The sequence below is a fragment of the Littorina saxatilis genome, linkage group LG17 (genome assembly GCF_037325665.1).
Source record: "Littorina saxatilis isolate snail1 linkage group LG17, US_GU_Lsax_2.0, whole genome shotgun sequence".
Lineage (NCBI taxonomy): Eukaryota > Metazoa > Mollusca > Gastropoda > Littorinimorpha > Littorinidae > Littorina > Littorina saxatilis.
Genome location: NC_090261.1, coordinates 13,394,250 through 13,413,179, shown reverse-complemented (window position 1 = coordinate 13,413,179; position 18,930 = coordinate 13,394,250). Strand labels below are relative to the sequence as shown.

The following is an 18,930-nucleotide window of genomic DNA, read 5'->3' as shown; positions in this document are numbered from 1 at the left end:
CGAGTCTAACATCACTTACACATGGCTGTGCTTTGTGTACACGGGTGTCTGAGACTGTCTAGCGCCACCATTGTTTCTGTTGCTATTTATAAACTATGACGTGGACATCATTTGTAAACATTGCCGAGCAGGATTTGTGCTCGGAACAGCTGATTCTGTGACAGTGTGCAGCCAAGAGGCATAAGTGAAACGGGAACAGTCATGAGGATGCAGACAGATTTTCAATACATTCATCATGTTCTCTTTTAGAAAATTAGAACAAAAAATAACAAGAGGAGAACTTCGAGAAGTAACAGGAGAATGTACGCAACAATAAGCTTTATTTTTAGGGGGATGGGTGTGTGTTGGTGTGATTGTTCCTTTGTATATTTATCATTCATTTGTGTTTATACAGTGGATCCCACTTTTATAAGACCCCCCACTTTCAGACTCCTTTGACCTTCCATTTTAAGACATTGTTTACTCAGAATTTGTTTTCATAACCTCGTTAATTTATTCCCATTTAAAGACTCCCTCCTGTTCATGAACTGATTTTCTCAGATTTCATAGATCACATTCCTGTACTTATTTTTCAATATTCTTCCAGTGATATATAAAAAGGAATATATTACTCCCTACTTCAATACTGTATACATTTGTCAAATTATTCAGCCAGGAAGGTGTTACAATCTTTTGAGAAGTTGGCAGGAGGCGCTCCATGCTTTGACTGAAGGAGTTCTGTACCTCCCAACTATTATTAAATAAAATAGCAGGGGGCCTAAAATGTAGTCATACGCTCTTCATGGTTTCTTTGTGTAAATCATGTGGAGAAAATTACATCTTTACATAGCGTATGGTATGTTATGTAATGTGTATGTGCACAGATGCATATTTTGAAAAACTCACACATACTTTTTTTTCATTTACCAGTTACTATGCGAAGACACAAGAACAGCAATCTTTTACATCTATCAAGGCAACTGGCGGACGACAACCAGTGATGCAGGAGTCAGATGTTTCTTAATTTCATCTGTAGAGGAGTCGGTGTAAGTCAATAAATCTATAATTTGCACATTGCTGTCTCTGAACCAAATGAAATGGAAGAGTGAATGATGTTTTATTGTGTGTGTGTGTCAGAGTGTGTGTGTGTGTGTGTGTGCCTGTGTTTTCATTTGTTATTTAGACAATGTAATTAGTTTCAAAGAAATACATGCCATAGAATGAGTGCAGGTGAGTGGTCATATTTTTAATTTGTTTAGTTTTCTATCAAGATCATGTGTATATAATATTTATTTGTATAAGCAAATCGGCCGGGATTGCATAAGCTGCCATTGGTTTGAAAATAACTGTCTCTTTCTTTATTATTGCGTTTTTGCGGAGAAACAAATGGTTACAGTTAGAGGACAAGACAATTATTATTATTAATAAATGAAACAACAAATGCACACAAATATACTCAATTGACAAGAGCATTGTTCAATTTTATTTGATGTAAATCTCAAGACCACAGCCACACATTCTCTCTGAACAGTTCAAGGGGGAAAAACATGAAACTAGTGTCTGGATTCTAAATTTCACTGTTTGAGAGATCTCAATAACCCAGAGCCATTGTTGTATTACTTCCACAGCTGCACCATGTTGTCAATGAGCACTCTTGGCTGCTGTCGTATGACCAGGGACCTAGGGTATGCAGTCATGGAGACCTGCTTTGAAGGCTCTACAAGATGAGCAAATACTTCCTGAGAAACATCCCCAACTACTGAAATTTCAGGTACATATAATAACAGTTTTTGATCAGCAAAAAGGACACATTGTAACTCTTTCAGACGTTTTAGACTCGAATAAATGATAGTTCAAATTAAATTTAAAATAAACATCAGTTCAGTCAAATTGTGGAAACTGTTAAAATGTGAGGTGCGGGATAGATTGAATAAAAACTCTAAATGTAGAAAGTCTAGATAAATACAAAGAAAAAACATTTTTCCTGTGCTTCTTCAAAAATTCAAAAGCAGGGACTGTTTGTTCAAATTTGCTATGCTCTCTACCATCATCCTGAACTCAGGTCAAAATGAGTTCAGCTCACTCTCTCCCTGACAGGATGCCTTGAGTTTCCTTGTCTGGCAAGGAAACCGATATTTTTACATATGTAATGTATTATAATTTACTAGTAATACCCGTGCTCCGCATGGGATTTTTTCTTCTTCATTAATTACAGAGTTAATTATGAATAAGAAACAACAAAAACGTGTTCAATGTGCAATGGCAAGCGCCTACAGAACAAAATGCCATACATTTATTGGGAGAGATAAAAAAGGGCACAGTGGTGGATTGGCCATGACTTGTGCAGTGACAACAGTAACATATTAAATTTAGAAGTAATTGCGACAAAGTTACCCCAAAAAAGCGCTAGCACACACAGAACAACAAAATGTGATAAAACATCAAACCTAAGAAAAGGAGCGTTCAATGTGCAATGAACTGCAAACCATTTACACAGCAGCAAACATGTGACGCTTTCTGAAATTTCGGTCAATGTAGTGATATTTTCTTTTTACCCGGCTCGGCGCTTGAATACACTTTCTTTGTTTTCTTGCATAGCTGCTCGCCATTAGTAATGCAAGAATCTACAGTTTGGTGAAGACAGACAGTTACGAAGGAAAGGCTAAATGCGGCCAAACAAAACAAGAAGGGCAAAGCCCATACGACTCACATGCTTGACATCAAATAACTAAACCTAGCAATGACATCATACACTAAGAACTGCTTTACACATTTTTCCTACCAAAATACATGTGACCTTGACCCAAGGTCAAGGTCATCCAAGGTCATGCAACACAAAGCTGTTAATTCAAGACATAGGAAGTACAATGGTGCTTATTGGCCCTTTCTACCATGAGATATGGTCACTTTTAGTGGTTCACTACCTTATTTTGGTCACATTTCATAAGGGTCAAAGTGACCTTGACCTTGATCATATGTGACCAAATGTGTCTCATGATGAAAGCATAACATGTGCCCCACATAATTTTTAAGTTTGAAACAGTTATCTTCCATAGTTCAGGGTCAAGGTCACTTCAAAATATGTATACAATCCAACTTTGAAGAGCTCCTGTGACCTTGACCTTGAAGCAAGGTAAACCAAACTGGTATCAAAAGATGGGGCTTACTTTGCCCTATATATCATATATAGGTGAGGAATTCAATCTCAAAAACTTCAGAGAAAATGTGAAAAATGTGAAAAATAGCTGTTTTTTAGACAACATTTATGGCCCCTGCGACCTTGACCTTGAAGCAAGGTCAAGATGCTATGTATGTTTTTTGGGGCCTTGTCATCATACACCATCTTGCCAAATTTGGTACTGATAGACTGAATAGTGTCCAAGAAATATCCAACGTTAAAGTTTTCCGGACGGCCGGACGGACGGACGACTCGGGTGAGTACATAGACTCACTTTTGCTTCGCATGTGGGTCAAAAAGTGGCTACATTGACCGAAATCTCAGAAAATATGACACATGGGAGTGAAATAAACACAGCATTAAATGAGCAAATAGTGTGCACAGTACAAAAAAAAGTTTGACACATTAGCAAATAGGAATGAAAAAGTAACCCAGTGGTAAATATACAGTGGGTTCTGTGAACAATAACAAATCATATAATTGGGAAAGAATAAAACAGCGTTAAATTGTGCCCTTTTCTTAGATTTCAGTCAATGTGGACAGTCTGAAAATTCAATCAATGTGACAAAATCCTTTTGTCACGCTTCAAGTTCAACCAAGATGATGAATGCTAGTTAAAATGTGTAAAAGAATATATAACACCAATCATATAATTGGGAAAGATATCTCGTCGCAGTACCCCGACAGCTCGAGTCACCCACAATGAAACGTTTGTACGATTGACTGGACTTAAACAAATTAGCGGCTACATTGACATAAGTGAGGGACATAAATGTGCAAAAAAATGTGCCCAGAGAACAATAGTTGAACACATCACCATATATGTCTTGAGACGGGAAAAAAACAGCACTAAATGGAACAAAATTTGTACACTTCAGCAAACATGTGAGTGAAAAATAAAATGTTAACTCTTACACTGGTGCAATTCTGTAACACATGTTACATAGCCACTGGTGAATTAACAGAGAAAAATAACAAAAAACGGTCATAATATTATAGGTTTTCGCATACATGGGAGGTAATAGGAACCGACCAAACAGACTCAGCCAGTAGCGCGACATGTGTCGTGACAACCAGGTGACAGTATACCTAAAGTAGCGCGACATATGTCGCGACAACCAGCCTCAGGGTTAAAATGTGAAATTGGTTCTGCGTTCTGCGAACAACAAAATGTTTACACATGCATTGTGCACAGAGAACAAAAGTTTACAGATCACCATGCATATGTTCTGCGCGAACTTAGAATCCGGTTTCATTCTAGAATGGACCGGGTCCAGGTTGGAATTCTAACCCTGCGCAAGTACAGGGGTGCCATTCTAGAATGAAACCCTTGTTGCTGGTCCATTCTAGAATCGGCCGTGCGCAAGGTTGGAATTTGGGTCCAAGTTGGAATAGTCATTTCAGTTAGACTATCACACAGCCAAAGCCACAAATGTGGATTTTCTGTTTGTTTTAGTTTTTTGTGTGTTTGGTTGGGTTTTTTTTCTCGGTTTTTTTTACACTTTACTCAAAGACATCGTGAATTGGGATTGTGATGTTCTGAAAGTGATTACGATTTTGAGAGACACTCAGCACTGATCGCTACGAACGGAAATTTCCGGACTGACAGTGTTTTGCCGATCTCGCTTGTAACTTTTAATCTTATTCATATACATGAAGTTGGTCTTCTGAATTGTGAAGATATAATGTCAACTTTTTTTTAAACCTGTGACAACAGCTCTATAACTCACTCTGTCCTTCTGTTGGTCTGTCTGTCGGTTAGTCGGTCTGACCGTCTGTCTGTCTGTCTGTCAAAAAAATTGTCAAAAAACCGGACATTTCCGAGAGGGAGACAGCGCTGACATTGCAAGCGGCCGCAACCGGCTCTCATCACAAAAACAACTGCCCTGCAAACATTACCGCCCTGGTAGTCCCCCTTGCTATGGTCTGCCTTTGTTTATTGCGTACTCAGGAGTGTCAACTTTCTTGACATGACATGACATCGCAAGATCGCCAAAGGATTTTTTTCAGGGGTAGACAAATCAACCCCATTTTATCAAAGGGAAGGTGCAGGTGGAGATAATTCAAGGGAAGACAACTCTGTCTTACCTACAAACATTACGGCCCCCTTTATTCAAGGGTTTCATTCTAGAATGGCACCCCTGTCCTTGCGCAGGGTTAGAATTCCAACCTGGACCCGGTCCATTCTAGAATGAAACCGGATTCTAAGTTCGCGCAGAACACATATATGGCATTATGATGGTTAGGCCTGAAGAAATACATTTGCTTTTGTTTAATATCTCTCTTGGGCTGCAAGCCAGCACAACATAATTAAAACATTTCATTTGCCGAATCAGCGCCACCAAAACTGATAAATAGGACTAAGCATGGAATATTCATTGCAGGGGCTCTTTTTATATTTAGTCAAGTTTTGACTAAATATTTTAACATCGAGGGGAATCGAAACGAGGGTCGTGGTGTATGTGCGTGTGTGTGTGTGTGTGTCTGTGTGTGTGTGTGTGTGTAGAGCGATTCAGACTAAACTACTGGACCGATCTTTATGAAATTTGACATGACAGTTCCTGGGTATGAAATCCCCGAACGTTTTTTTCATTTTTTTGATAAATGTCTTTGATGACGTCATATCCGGCTTTTCGTGAAAGTTGAGGCGGCACTGTCACGCCCTCATTTTTCAACCAAATTGGTTGAAATTTTGGTCAAGTAATCTTCGACGAAGCCCGGACTTCGGTATTGCATTTCAGCTTGGTGGCTTAAAAATTAATTAATGACTTTGGTCATTAAAAATCTGAAAACTGTAAAAAAAAAATAAAAATTTATAAAACGATCCAAATTTACGTTTATCTTATTCTCCATCATTTGCTGATTTCAAAAACATATAAATATGTTATATTCGGATTAAAAACAAGCTCTGAAAATTAAATATATACAAATTATTATCAAAATTAAATTGTCGAAATCAATTTAAAAACACTTTCATCTTATTCCTTGTCGGTTCCTGATTCCAAAAACATATAGATATGATATGTTTGGATTAAAAACACGCTCAGAAAGTTAAAACAAAGAGAGGTACAGAAAAGCGTGCTATCCTTCTTAGCGCAAAGTCTACAACCCCGCTCTTCTTGTCAATTTCTCTGCCTTTGCCATGAGCGGTGGACTGACGATGCTACGAGTATACGGTCTTGCTGAAAAATGGCATTGCGTTCAGTTTCATTCTGTGAGTTCGACAGCTACTTGACTAAATATTGTATTTTCGCCTTACGCGACTTGTTTATTTGTCATGCTGTGTGACACACGCGTTGCAGTTGTCACCATGTGTAGAGTTTAAGATGATGTGATTCCTATTCTTATAAAGACAAAGTTGATCTCCGTTACACCCCGCAAAAATGTACATGATTGCCCATTTGGTCTTTGTTGATGTTCTTTGTCTCGTGACTTTATCGATATGTCGCAAAATGATTCCACAAAATTCAAAACAGGGATCAATTTTACCCGCAACTACTGACTCGAGTAAATAGTGTGCACAGTACAAAATTTTTTTTTACACATCAGCAAATAGGAATGAAAATGTAACCCAGTGGTAAATATACAGTGGGTTCTGTGAACAATAAGCAGATTCGAGATCGTCGATAATGATTTTTCATGTTTTTTTTTGGTAATTTATAAATTACAAAGGAATTGATATGCAAGACAGTTTCAAGCGAGCTATTTTTCGCGGCTGTATTTACTGTGCAAACAACTCTAAATATGACAAAAGTGTCACATGATAATCAACCGTTTGGTTTCACCGCTCACTGGAGCAGACAATTTTTTCTGTAACCAGTTGACAGTGATGAAACCATATATTACGGTCTCCTTCCGGCAGCAGTCCCAAAATACAAAACGTCTCTTTCCGTGGCTGTGTCAGTTTCCAATGCGACACTGTCATTGGCACTGTCATTCTTGTGACGCTCGTCGCGTTTTCACCTGTTTTTGACCGAAATGTAGCACAGGATGCCGTTGAAAAGCCAAAGGTCTTCAGCTTTTGTTGATCTTTGGCAGGCCTATTAGTTTTAATTCGGTGGCATAATTCAATGCGCTTCGTCAAAATTTCTTAAACTGAAACCAAAAGCAGACGCAAGACTTATAGTCAGTTGGAGTTGTCTCCCGTACTCCTAAACTTTAGTGTGCTGCAGACGGTTGTACCCAAACGGCTCATATTGCAAACGGTTTGGAATTCCCAAAAACGCAAGATCAGCACTACACGACTTCAGTGCACCTGTAGGCGAGAGTGCTCGGTCAATTTTGGACAATGTGTATCTTGAATGGAAAATATCGAATATCACGCTGTCCGAATGAATGGTGTTCTTATCGGAGAATGACGGCGCTCAGTTCAAAATGATAGGACATCAGACCGCCATGCTGCTATGTGAATCGGACATTTGAGCCTTTCAATCGGTCTATGCCTGACGCCTAACGACATCCCTGCCTAGGTTAGGAAAGGGGGGAGAAAACTGCTAACGCCCTGACCCAGGGTCGAACTCGCAACCTCTCGCTTCCGAGCGCAAGTGCGTTACCACCCGGACTGGTTTATGTGATTTTTCTTTGGGGTGATCTAAACCTTCGCTCTAAATTCACCTTTTCAACATGCATGACTTTTGACACAACTCTGTACTTAGCACAGGCGACCAGCATATATAGCCTGTGTACTGGCCAGCTGGATCGGTACATTTTTTCCTTATGGCCCACACACATTAACTGTATCTGGCTATTTGGACTCGTTCTCCCAAATAACCATATTTGCACAAAATAAATTGTCTGTAAGCAGCATAGTGTTGTGTTTTATTGATGTCTCCCTCTTCTGCTTCTTCCAGGACGAGGGCGTCGCTTCTCTGGGCCAAGCATGTGAAAGGAAACTCTCATCCAGCACCAACCACCAGTGCATCGAAATCCTGGAGTGTAAACAGAAAATCATCTTTCAGTGACAAAACTTGATTCAGATTTAAACATTAAAATTGTTAAAAAAAATATGCACCAAATTTAAGAAAATTGGAGAAAATAATGAGAAAGAAGAAATTGTAATTTATGTAATAGAGCATGTCTTGGTGTGTGTGTGGGGAGGGGGTGGATATACACCTGTGACGGTACAGGCTTTCCAGTATGATAGAACAGAGTTGAGGCAGGTATATAAAACAGAAAGCAATTTAATATAGATTATATCGAACACAGAAGAAGAAATGTACATGAGTGATGACACTGACACTGGTTAGTAAAACAAGACTGTCCTGGGACATTGTGAATATTAGTGTAGAGGCACCTGTAACATATCTTTAGCTTCTTGGAATGAATTGCACATGATTGTCTCTTGAGACACATATACTATATGTCACCCTCTCCTTGAAATAATCTTCTAATACTTGATTATTTAAACATGTTGTTTTGCATCATATCCATTTTGTCAGAGGCGAGTTTTGCCTCATTTGTACACATTTCTCCAAGACATTTGAATTCTGGTACACCTTTCCTTTTCATAGCTCGTGCCCAGTGTACCCATGTACTGTACAGAAACCCTCTTTTTTATGCCCCCTTATTTGTAAGGTTACTTTCTCTGATTTATGTTTATAAACTGTTATTTTAACCGTATTCTCAGACAGAATTATTTCAGAGTTTTTTAAAAAATATTTTAATAGTGGCAACTGTCTGCTTGCACTTGCAGAGGATTTAGAGCAAATCTCACACAAGGAATAGGTACTTACTGTCATAAGGCCAGCATTCAGCTTCACCATTTAGAGGCTAGGGCTTGGAGTTTCTCCTGGCCTGGTTCCTGGATAAGTTTCTGGAAGTGGAAAGATTGTTATTTCACTTTTAAATCAGTCAATACCCATTTTTACAACTATGCCTGCTTGAACCAGGCATAAACGAGTCATAACACACCACTAACCTGAACGATGAGCAAAACTTGCAAAGTATTTCTTATGAACAATGGTGTGTTTTTTAAATTTTAAACTGACTATTTCAAAAGAAAAAAAAGTACAGTTTTGTAAAGCACATTCATTTTTTTATATTGACGTGTGATTTTTCACACTTGCTTTTTTTTTAATTGTTTGTAAATTTTACCTCATCTAATGTTCTCATATTACATCTAGCACATTTTCCCTTGAAACCTTAAACAATTCAGAGGAGAGTGTTTTGTTACAACCTGTACTTGTGTATTTCCTCACAGGATACATTCCATGTAAATTATAGGAAAGTATTCTGATGAATGTATAATAACAATGAATGGATCATTTTAATGACAGCAAAATAAACAATGATGTCACAAGGGTGTTGTCTATTGCATTTCTGTGTGTCTCACTATGTTATCAGGAATTTTTTTTACAAAAGGCATTCTTGCACGTACAATTATATCACACAACTGTGGTATATTGCTCTTCAGAGGAAACAAAATGTTGGTGGGCCCTTTTGACAGACAGATGCACAGCACACTTCTATCCTTGCCATAATTATAACTGTGAAATCCCCATTATACTCTTCACCCAAGAAAAGAATATCTTCTGTTATTGTCATCAAAGTTCACCCTATTATTTCTTATATATATAACTATTTGTGCAAGTGCTATTGTCATTCATGATTCTGTGTATACATGCGTGTGTGTGTGTGTGTGTGTGTGTGAACCCGTGCATGGAAAGTACTAGGAAAAGGACTAAAACTAATCCTGATTTACCTTCAAATTGGTTCCTCAGCAGATCACTTTCTGTCCGCACCTCTTCCTCTCCTGCCGCCCTCTAGCACTAGTAAGGACAGCATGTTCTGCTGGAAGCGAAACTTCCATAGCCTAGACGGAACGAGAAGAGTTTACAGTTCTCATACTTCATCCTTACTCAATTTACAGTATCTGTATCAAACCTATTATCATCAAGAAAAGCTCACTTGACTTTGAAGAGCATGATTTATTCTCTATCGACTGCCCATTGAACAAATAAAATTCAGTTCTCATAAGCTTTACTAGTGCGAATAGAATTTTTGCTTTTAAAATGGGTGTGATAATTAGTATTTTCTGTTCTACTCACTCTTGCAAGCAAAGCACACTTTTACTTTTAGTTTACTGTTGTGTTTATTCCAGTGGTATGAATTGTAGCTAAAAAAAAAATGCATCTATCATATATATATTATCAAAAGAGTAACAGTGCAAATGCAGAGTCTTATAATTATTTCAGAAGGCAAGTCCTTGATTTTCCAATCCATGATCTACACACATTCACTGATTGAGCTATCGCCGTATCGGAAAGACGTCAGCCAAAATTAACTTCAGATTGGATGTTTCTCCACGAATTTCAAGCGTTACAATGGTCCAAAGTTCGATCAGCAGCACTTTGGAGGGGAGTGGAAAAGTCAGTATTAAGTTTGTGTGGGATAAACCATATGCAAAGCCGGCTGACGTCCTCGTTCTACTGCCTCTAGTAGCTGAAAACAAGTGATCTCATCGGCTACCAGTAAGTTCGTCACACGGTAGATTCGTCACGGGTGACGAAGATACCGGCAGGGTGGGCGGGTGTTTATGCTTAGAGCTTATGCTTTCAGATGTTTGATTTGTGGGAGAGATTCAAGATTCACATTTTTAAGAGAGAGAGAGAATGAAAATGCCATTTTAGATTGTGTACTTCACCTACTCAAAGAAAAAAGAGATACAAAATAAATACGCACAACATCACATATATATGCTCTGTGAAAGGAGAGAGAGAGCGGGAAAGAGAGAGAGAGAGAGGGGGGAGGGGGAGAGAGAGAGAGAAAGGGGGGGGGGGGGAGGTGCAAGGTTGTATTACCATTACATTACAGCCGCGCTCGGACTACTGTGGCGAAGTTACTGTGGCGAAGTTACCGGGGACCGGTGACGAATCTACCGTTTGACGAACTTACTGGTATCCATCTCATCATACCAACCAAATGGTTCGAAATGACTCGCCTTACAGATTTCTTTGCAGTCCTGCTGGGATCAACTTTTACACTAATACTGACTGTTGTATTGAAAGCCCTATTTGATTATAAACAACATTTCCTGTGGTCTACAAATCCGACACTTACCTGGTCAGTCTCCAATTCGTCAAAACGTTCCCTGATAGTCGCCATGTTGTCTCGAATCAAGGGACACCACCCACGGAACACATCACAAGAGTGCATTTTCCTTTGATATTACGACAATTGATTCAACTTCCCAAACTCTTAATTTTGCAAAGTTAAGTTAGTCCTTCTGTGTGGTAACATTATTTGTCACGCAGAATCTTCTGGTAAAGCTTTTAGAGCGATCTGAAGGCCTTTTACTGGCGGACACCCTATCTTTAAGCTGGGCGACCATGAAAACCTCTGGGTAAAAGCGCAACCAGAATTTTAATTTAAAGCTGTGGTCTATTTATGACTTTCCGGGGCTACGAGGTTGAAAAATTGGGATAAAATCATAATTCTGCACAGCAAACGCTACCCGAAACCCCACCTATACGGCGTGTATGACCTTGAGAGCTTCAGTCAACGCTTGAATTTTGCTGTGGTAACATCCGATTTGCTCTCTCAGAGCTGAGCATATTTGTCAAGAAGGATCGAGCAGAAAAAATAAACGACTTGGCAGGGATTCGAACTCGAAGGCCTCGGGACCTCAAAATGTCGGGGCCGATGTCTTAACCGCTAGGCCACTTCACCAGTGTTGTCAAAACAAAAAAAAAGATAATTGTATATCATTCTACACTTGAATTACCATTCATGCGTTGCAAAAACGTCAAAATTGCCATTAAAATTTGCCTTTATTTGCAAACATGTTTCACGGAATCGCAGTAGGCCCCCTACATGTTTACACCGTCATGCTACACGACATTCGCGCCATGCAAATCAGTAGCTGCGATATCATATCTCTATTTACAACATGCAAGAAAAATGACAAGAACAGTAATTGAATCTATCCAAAGCTCTGTGCAGTTGAAAACAGACATCTGAGAAATAGTTCTACATGTATTCACTTCTGAACAATGGGCGGATAGAGATATAAATCATGCTGCTTCAAGAATAACATAACATGAATTTATATCGATGTTTTTCCTTCTTTTTCTCCATTGGCGCAGTAAGTAACCTTGTGGTTTAGGACATGAGACACAAAGTCTCGAGGTCGAGAGTTCGAATCTTCGCCGGGGCGTTTATTTTTTCCCCCTTGATGAGATAAATCAAGTTATGATCAGTCTTGAGAGAGCAAACCGGATGTTATCCCTGTAAAATTCAAGCGTTGACTGAAGCTCTCAAGGTCATACACGCCGTATAGGTGGTGTTTCGGGTAGCGTTTGCTGTACAGAATACACCACTAAACAGTTCCGCGGCCATTGCGACAGTGCGCATGCGCAGCATTTTTTTCGAGTAAACAACGCGTCGTTCGTAGCTTCTCAGCAACTTGAAACATGTGCATGATGTGCGATTTGAGCGAGATTTCCATCCAGAAGGTGCGACTGTGGAGCACTGAAGCATCGAAAACCTTGTCGTGTGTACGGAAAAAGAGTGTGGAAGGTGCACACGAGGAACTTGTAGCTAGGTAAGTTTTATTTCTTTCGTTATTTACTCTTTGCAATGATGCGATGTGTTGTTCATTCCCAAGACCGGTTTTCCGCCCTGTAAGTTGTAACACTAACAGTAACAGTAACTTAGTAAGGTGCTCTCTCTTCAGATACGCTTAACTTTTCAGTTGATTAAAGTCAAAAACTTGAATAAGTGCCGTTGATCTGTCCACGGAATCTAACTTACTATGAAGCATAACTATATTCCGATTCGTGATGCATACATGTTGCGATAGTGTATGCTAAAGTTTTCCATTTTCAATCTGACGTGTGGGTAAGATTATAAGAAACAACAAACATGCACACTAAGTTGCCACTGCCAGTTTGTATAGCTGCTAAGCTTACCTCAGTGAGTATTTTGTAAGTTTACATACAAAATGGTAATGAGGGGAAAAAAAGAATGCCTTCCACAGGTGCAAAAAACTGTGATTTGATCTCAAGGCCTTTTGCTTTACTTTTAGATCTTTTCCTGCTTTGGAACTTGGGAGATGGGATTCCTGTCGACCGTGAAGCAAAACATGCAGAGAGGGTGCTTCTTCGGGAGTACAAGCAGAAGTTGTATGTGAAAGGGGTGCTTTATCCTGATCCATTCATCATCACAACTGGATTGAAAGGCAGCAAGATGGGCGATTCCTGTGGCCAAGCGTCTTCATCACCGGCTGCCTGTGAGTGTGAGCTCGACCTCATGCATCGCCTTGTCAACGAGTTTTAAGGAGGAACTTTAGGCTTACAGGTAGGAAACCTCTCTACTTTTTGTAAATAAATCATATTTGCACTTTACTTTTGAAAAAGAGAATGGTTCAAGTTGAATTGCAAGATGGTTTGTGCGGCCTAATAACATTTTGGTTTCAGGGAATGTGTCAAAATCTGAAAAACCAGCATACTAGTATTAATACATACTAAAATTATGCCTGTCGCTGTCAGCAATATACATATAATTAAAAAAAAAAGTGCAGTGATACTGATAGTGATACAGTTAATCAGCAATGACTGAACAGAATTTCTAAACTCAGGGATGGTCAAATCATCTGACTAATGAGTAATGGCCAGGGGCGAGTACAAAAAATCCGCTGTGCTAGTTAAAACCGCTTGGCAACTCGCCTGGTTGGCTAGTGAAAATTCTCGTCAAATACAACACTTCTGATTGTATACTCTAGTTTCAAAACATTATAATGAAACAATGCAGTTATAGCAACTGTGGTTTGTACCCGGCAAGCAATTCTTTTTGGTGGACTGGACTTTCTGAAATGACTCGCCTGTCTGGCAAGTTAAGATTTTGAGATCTGGCCATCCCTGCAACTGTCTTAATTTTGCAATGCTCTTCATGCAAGTTGCATTCAAATTTGTGAGCAATTTGTTATGTACAACTTGGTAAATTGTCCTAAATGATGCTTTAGTAAAAGTTGTTGTCTCCTTTCTCTTTCTCATACTGATTATTTTCTTTTTTTCTCCCTTTTGGCAGTGTTTTGACCGTGTGCAACAGGCTGCAAGTCATTTTGGAGGAGGAAGCCTTTCTTTCTTTCTTTCTTTATTTGGTGTTTAACGTCGTTTTCAACCACGAAGGTTATATCGCGACGAAGGAGGAAGCCCTTGATTGCATCTCTGTCAAAACCAGAAAGAGACTTCTACCTGTCTCCAAGAGTCAGCCATCACAACCACCTGTTACCCAGAGCCAGCCATCACAACCTCCTGTTCCCAAAGTAGTCCAATCCTGTTGCCCGTTTTGATACAGGCAGCATCAGGATGCACTTAGGAGGAGGAACTAGTAGAAGTAGGGAAAGCGGTATTAACAAAACAGCTTTTTCCTCTTAATTATGAAACCACACAGATAAACAAGGAGAGCAACCCTTCCACAAAGTAAACAATCCTGACGACTCTAATTTCAACAATTTGTCAACTCATGTAAAAGCTTTGCCAGATCCAGGCATTAAGCTCTACTCTTTACACATGTAATGGGCAGAGCAACATTGTTGAACAGCTGCTTCGTTTCTGTAAGTTTTCAGCCTGAAAGGTAGTAGGGTGGGTCGCATCTAAAATATGAATGTTTGTCTTGTCAAAACCTATGTACATTTTCCTACATTTTAAGACTCCCTCTTTTTCTGTACTGAATTTTTTTTTTTATCAGATTATTGTTTGGAGTTCTGAAAAGGAAGGTTCCTGTGTACACCATTATAGATATGACTTTTACTGTACTACATGTGTGATTTTGGTATATATATATATAAATATATAAAACTAGATATCTTTCTTCCCAATATGTTCATTGCCAAGTGGATGAAGTCATCAGATTTGATCTGCTGCTAGTGATAACGTTTATCAACATAAGTAAAGTTTTTTGAGCTGACTGTATTGTGTGCATTTTGTTTGCAAGTGCTGATATGTTTGACTTTGTGCTGTAATGCTTTGTCTTGTCTCTCATTCTCCATTTCAAAGTACAAGAACTCAGATTTTGTTCTGACACACTCATTGCATCATACAAACATCAATAAGGACACACACAAAAAGTGAGCCAAACAAAAATTTTTCCTCAGAACATGTTATGCACAGGGGACATGAAATAGAGAGAAGACTGTAAACCAGTAAATTGTTTAAGGTTGCTCTTGGCCACTCTGGTGACATGTACTTTATTCTACCTATATTAGCGAAACCGATAGGCTAGATCCTCAAGGTCTAATCCTCGTCTCTGTTGCATAAAAAAACATCTCATCTATACTATAACGTTTAGGGTCAATACTCATTGGTTGATCGCTAAAAATTCTTGTCTTTTTAGAATTGTTGACTTTTTCCTGCCATCTTCTTGTTACAAAGGGTGACCCTAAAAACATGAATTAATTGGAAGAAACTGGTCATGGCTATACCAGTGCAATATATGTTCTGCGAGAAATCAGATTTCTGAATAACCATGGATTTTTCCTGTCTGCGTTCTTTCTTAGCCATGTTTGCAATCTGTAGCTTGAACACTCACTTGTCTCTTCAGTCTATTGTTCTCCTTAGTCAGCTTAATCATTGCAATAAGATTGCGCATAACGGGTGTGCATTAAGTTGGCATCTGCTTATACAAAACAAAAAAACAAAAACAAAACACTGGGTGTGCATTAAGTTAGCATCTGCTTATAAATACAAACAAACAAAAAAACTATCAACAAATAAGCAAAAACAAGAGCACCCAGAAATGTTTTTGTTGCGAATGGGTCTAATTGTTCAGGGCCAGAGTCATACTTTTCTGGCAATCAACTAGCTACACCATTCCTCTCCCTTGATGATCCTTGGGCCTGGCACGCCTCAAACTGGAATTCCAGATCTCGCATTGCCCATTTTCTTCTGCCTAGCCGGTGCTCTGGTCGGGGTATGTCTATCAGCACTCTTGCTGTCTGAAACATTGCCAAACAGGGTTCATTCTGTCAGTATTTATGGTAGTATTACATCTTCATGCAGGGTTCTCCACATATGTTGTCCGTTTGGGTTCAATGCCCCCAACTTCAACTTATAAAGGTGGTCATTTGGACCCACTGTAGTCATTTTCAGTGCAATACAGAACTCCCTCTGTGAATTCCCCGGCACACTTGTTTTTGTTCCTTTGGCTTCTATGGAGAGCTCTCCTAATGTTGATCAAATCGCACTCTGGAAACAAACCACCCACATAAAACTTAGCTTGGCTTCCCACATTCATTCTTGTTCAGATTTCACAACAACACGAACAGACGAAAAGTCAATTAAATTAGATCAAGCTGTAAGGCACAGACATATATCATAACATCATGTGTGAACAAATACATTCAACACCTTCCCATCTTCTTTACTGCGTACACACACACAATATAACAAGAAAGTTATTTTAAAAAAACTTACTCTGTGTTGAAATCCAGGGTATCCCAAGTTTTGTGTTGGGAAAGTTCTCTGCAGTTGGTGTGCCATCAAGAAAGTGTTGAGAACAAACCCTTGTGCCTTCCGTCTGCTATACACGGCTGATGAGTCGAATCCACTTTAATCTCGTTGTGCTGGTTTCTTCTTGTGTGTTGGATGCGGATGCAAGCTGTTGAAAACAGACAGATGCATATCAGATTTAACAATGTATGGCTCTAGACTACAAAGCAATTTTTTATTGCTTTCTCACAGCAATGCTCTAACAACATGAAGTAAAACAAGAAACGGAAACACACTGCCACAGAAAGTGAGCACCATTTTTTGACCTCATGCACGGCAGATTCAAACAAGTATTTCATGCAGTGCTGGTGTGCAGTTTTTGTAACGTTCAAAGCTGTATAAATGCAGGTCTAGCTAAACGGTTTTGTAATCATGCTATGGAATTTGCAGAAAAAACAATAAATCGCATGAATGTCAGGCAATAAAATAAGTTGATCAAGAACTGTTACAGTGTTGCGCTTACCTGAACGGTGGTTGGCATGATCACCACAGACTCGTGTGGAACCTGGTGAATTTTGCAAAGTTTAGCTTTCCATTTTGAAGACGGTAGCTTCCGTTGTCACAATCAATCATCGGGCAGTGACATGCCATTCTTAAAATCGATAATCGCTGAATTTACATCGACAAAACAACAAAATAAACACAAGTGTCTGACTCGGCAGTCGCAGAACATACGCAAAGCTGTGTTGCAGACGATTTGTTTCCTCGAAAAAATGACGCAGCCAATGAGAGGCGTCTGTGCGGTCACGTGATTTTCCTTCTTTGTTCCATGTAAACGTCGGAACTGTTTAGTGGTGTATTCTGTAGGCTACATGATTGTATCCCTATTTTTCAACCTCGTAGCCCCGGAAAGTCATAAATACTAAAATAGACCACAGCTTCAATCGAGAAAAAAGCAAATTGTACATACCAAAATGTGTGTTTTGGTGGTGAATTATTGCACGCAGTATCAATTAAGGTGCAGTTTTCATGATCATGTTGTAAGAAAGCATCAGACTCCTTGTTCTTTTTCTTCCCGTGTGTCAAACAAGTCACAGTAGCACGTGGTCATCTTTGCAAAACTAGACTCCAAGTCCAAAGTGTTCACTTCAACGGGACACTAACGACGCAAATGAGTTCCATTTTGTTTAGAGAATCACCACAACTGCGCAAAAGTCGTCACCACAACAGACACAGAATTCCACAAAACTGTTCCATTATATATATGCACAGAGAAGTGTGCAACATAGACGACATTTTTTTTGCTGGCTTGTCGGCGCTGTGAACTGTGGGACTGCAAGAAACTGACAAGAGTTTCTATTGGTCCTCACTGTGAACTCTGACTGCACGAGATGCACGTGTATTTTTTGTCCAGAACAAGAAAGAAAGGGACAGGGTCAGGAGGGGAAAGAGATTGAAACAAAAGAAAGGACATCAAATGGACAACAAACTAACGAAGAAACAAACCGACAAACAAACAAACAAACAAACAAAAACAGGACAAGAAATTTAGATTGAACATTAAAAAAAAAAGGTTTTGTTTCTAAAATGACGTTTGTCTCGGTGATTTTGGCATCATACGCAGTGGAATTGCCAGACTTGCTTGACATGACCACATTTACATGATCGTGTGTGTGTGTATGTTCGTGTTTCGGTGAGTGTCTTTGTGTGTGTGTGTGCGTGTGTGTGCTGTGTGTGTGTGTGTGTGTGTGTGTGTGTGTGTGTGTGTGTGTACGTTCGTGTGTGTGTGTACGTTCGTGTTTTGTGTGTCTTTGTGTTTGTGTGGGGATGTTGTGTGTGTGGGTGTGTGTGTTCGTGTTTCGGTGAGGATCTTTGTGTGTGTGTTGGGGGGGGGGTGTTGCGTGTGTGTGTATGTGTGTGTGTGTCAGTGTGTGTGTCAGTGTGTGTCTGTGTGCGGTGTGTGTGTGCGCGCGCGCGTGTGTGTGCGTTTACGTGTATATGTGAGTGTCTTTGTGTGTGTGTGTTTTTTTGTCACGATGTGTGTGTGTGTGTGCGTGCGTGCACGTAGTTTCTGTGAGTGTCCGATTATATCCATCGTTATGTTAACAGTATCATTCCAATGGGAGCTAACACCGTGAGAGAGTAACTTCCCGCAGTTATTGAATTATTCCTCTTTGACGCAAGTGAGTAGTTATTATTGCCGTATCAGATAAGGAAAACTTAGATCGGGACAGCCGTTTAGGAGAAATTCAGTTCGGATAAGGAGACAACATACCGTGTGCAGAACTTTTACTGACAGCTTTTCTAATTCCACAAAAGCTGTGCGTGCGGGCGTGAATACGGGGA

General features: G+C 39.5%; 3 long non-coding RNA genes across 3 annotated transcripts; 2 read left to right on the top strand and 1 right to left on the bottom strand.

The window, feature by feature from the left end:
- Positions 1 to 1,450: 1,450 nt before the first annotated feature.
- On the top strand, positions 1,451 to 9,455 carry LOC138952832 (uncharacterized). Its single transcript, XR_011451435.1, has 2 exons — positions 1,451 to 1,750; positions 8,008 to 9,455. It is a non-coding gene; the product is annotated as an uncharacterized lncRNA (long non-coding RNA).
- Positions 9,456 to 12,466: 3,011 nt separating this feature from the next.
- LOC138952331 (uncharacterized) lies at positions 12,467 to 15,065 on the top strand. The gene is made up of 3 exons (XR_011451351.1): positions 12,467 to 12,698; positions 13,182 to 13,453; positions 14,183 to 15,065. It is a non-coding gene; the product is annotated as an uncharacterized lncRNA (long non-coding RNA).
- A 121-nt stretch (positions 15,066 to 15,186) lies between these two features.
- Positions 15,187 to 17,386, bottom strand: LOC138952330 (uncharacterized). Its single transcript, XR_011451350.1, has 3 exons — positions 17,108 to 17,386; positions 16,570 to 16,753; positions 15,187 to 16,091 (listed from the first exon to the last, which is right to left on the bottom strand). It is a non-coding gene; the product is annotated as an uncharacterized lncRNA (long non-coding RNA).
- Between the last annotated feature and the right edge of the window lie 1,544 nt (positions 17,387 to 18,930).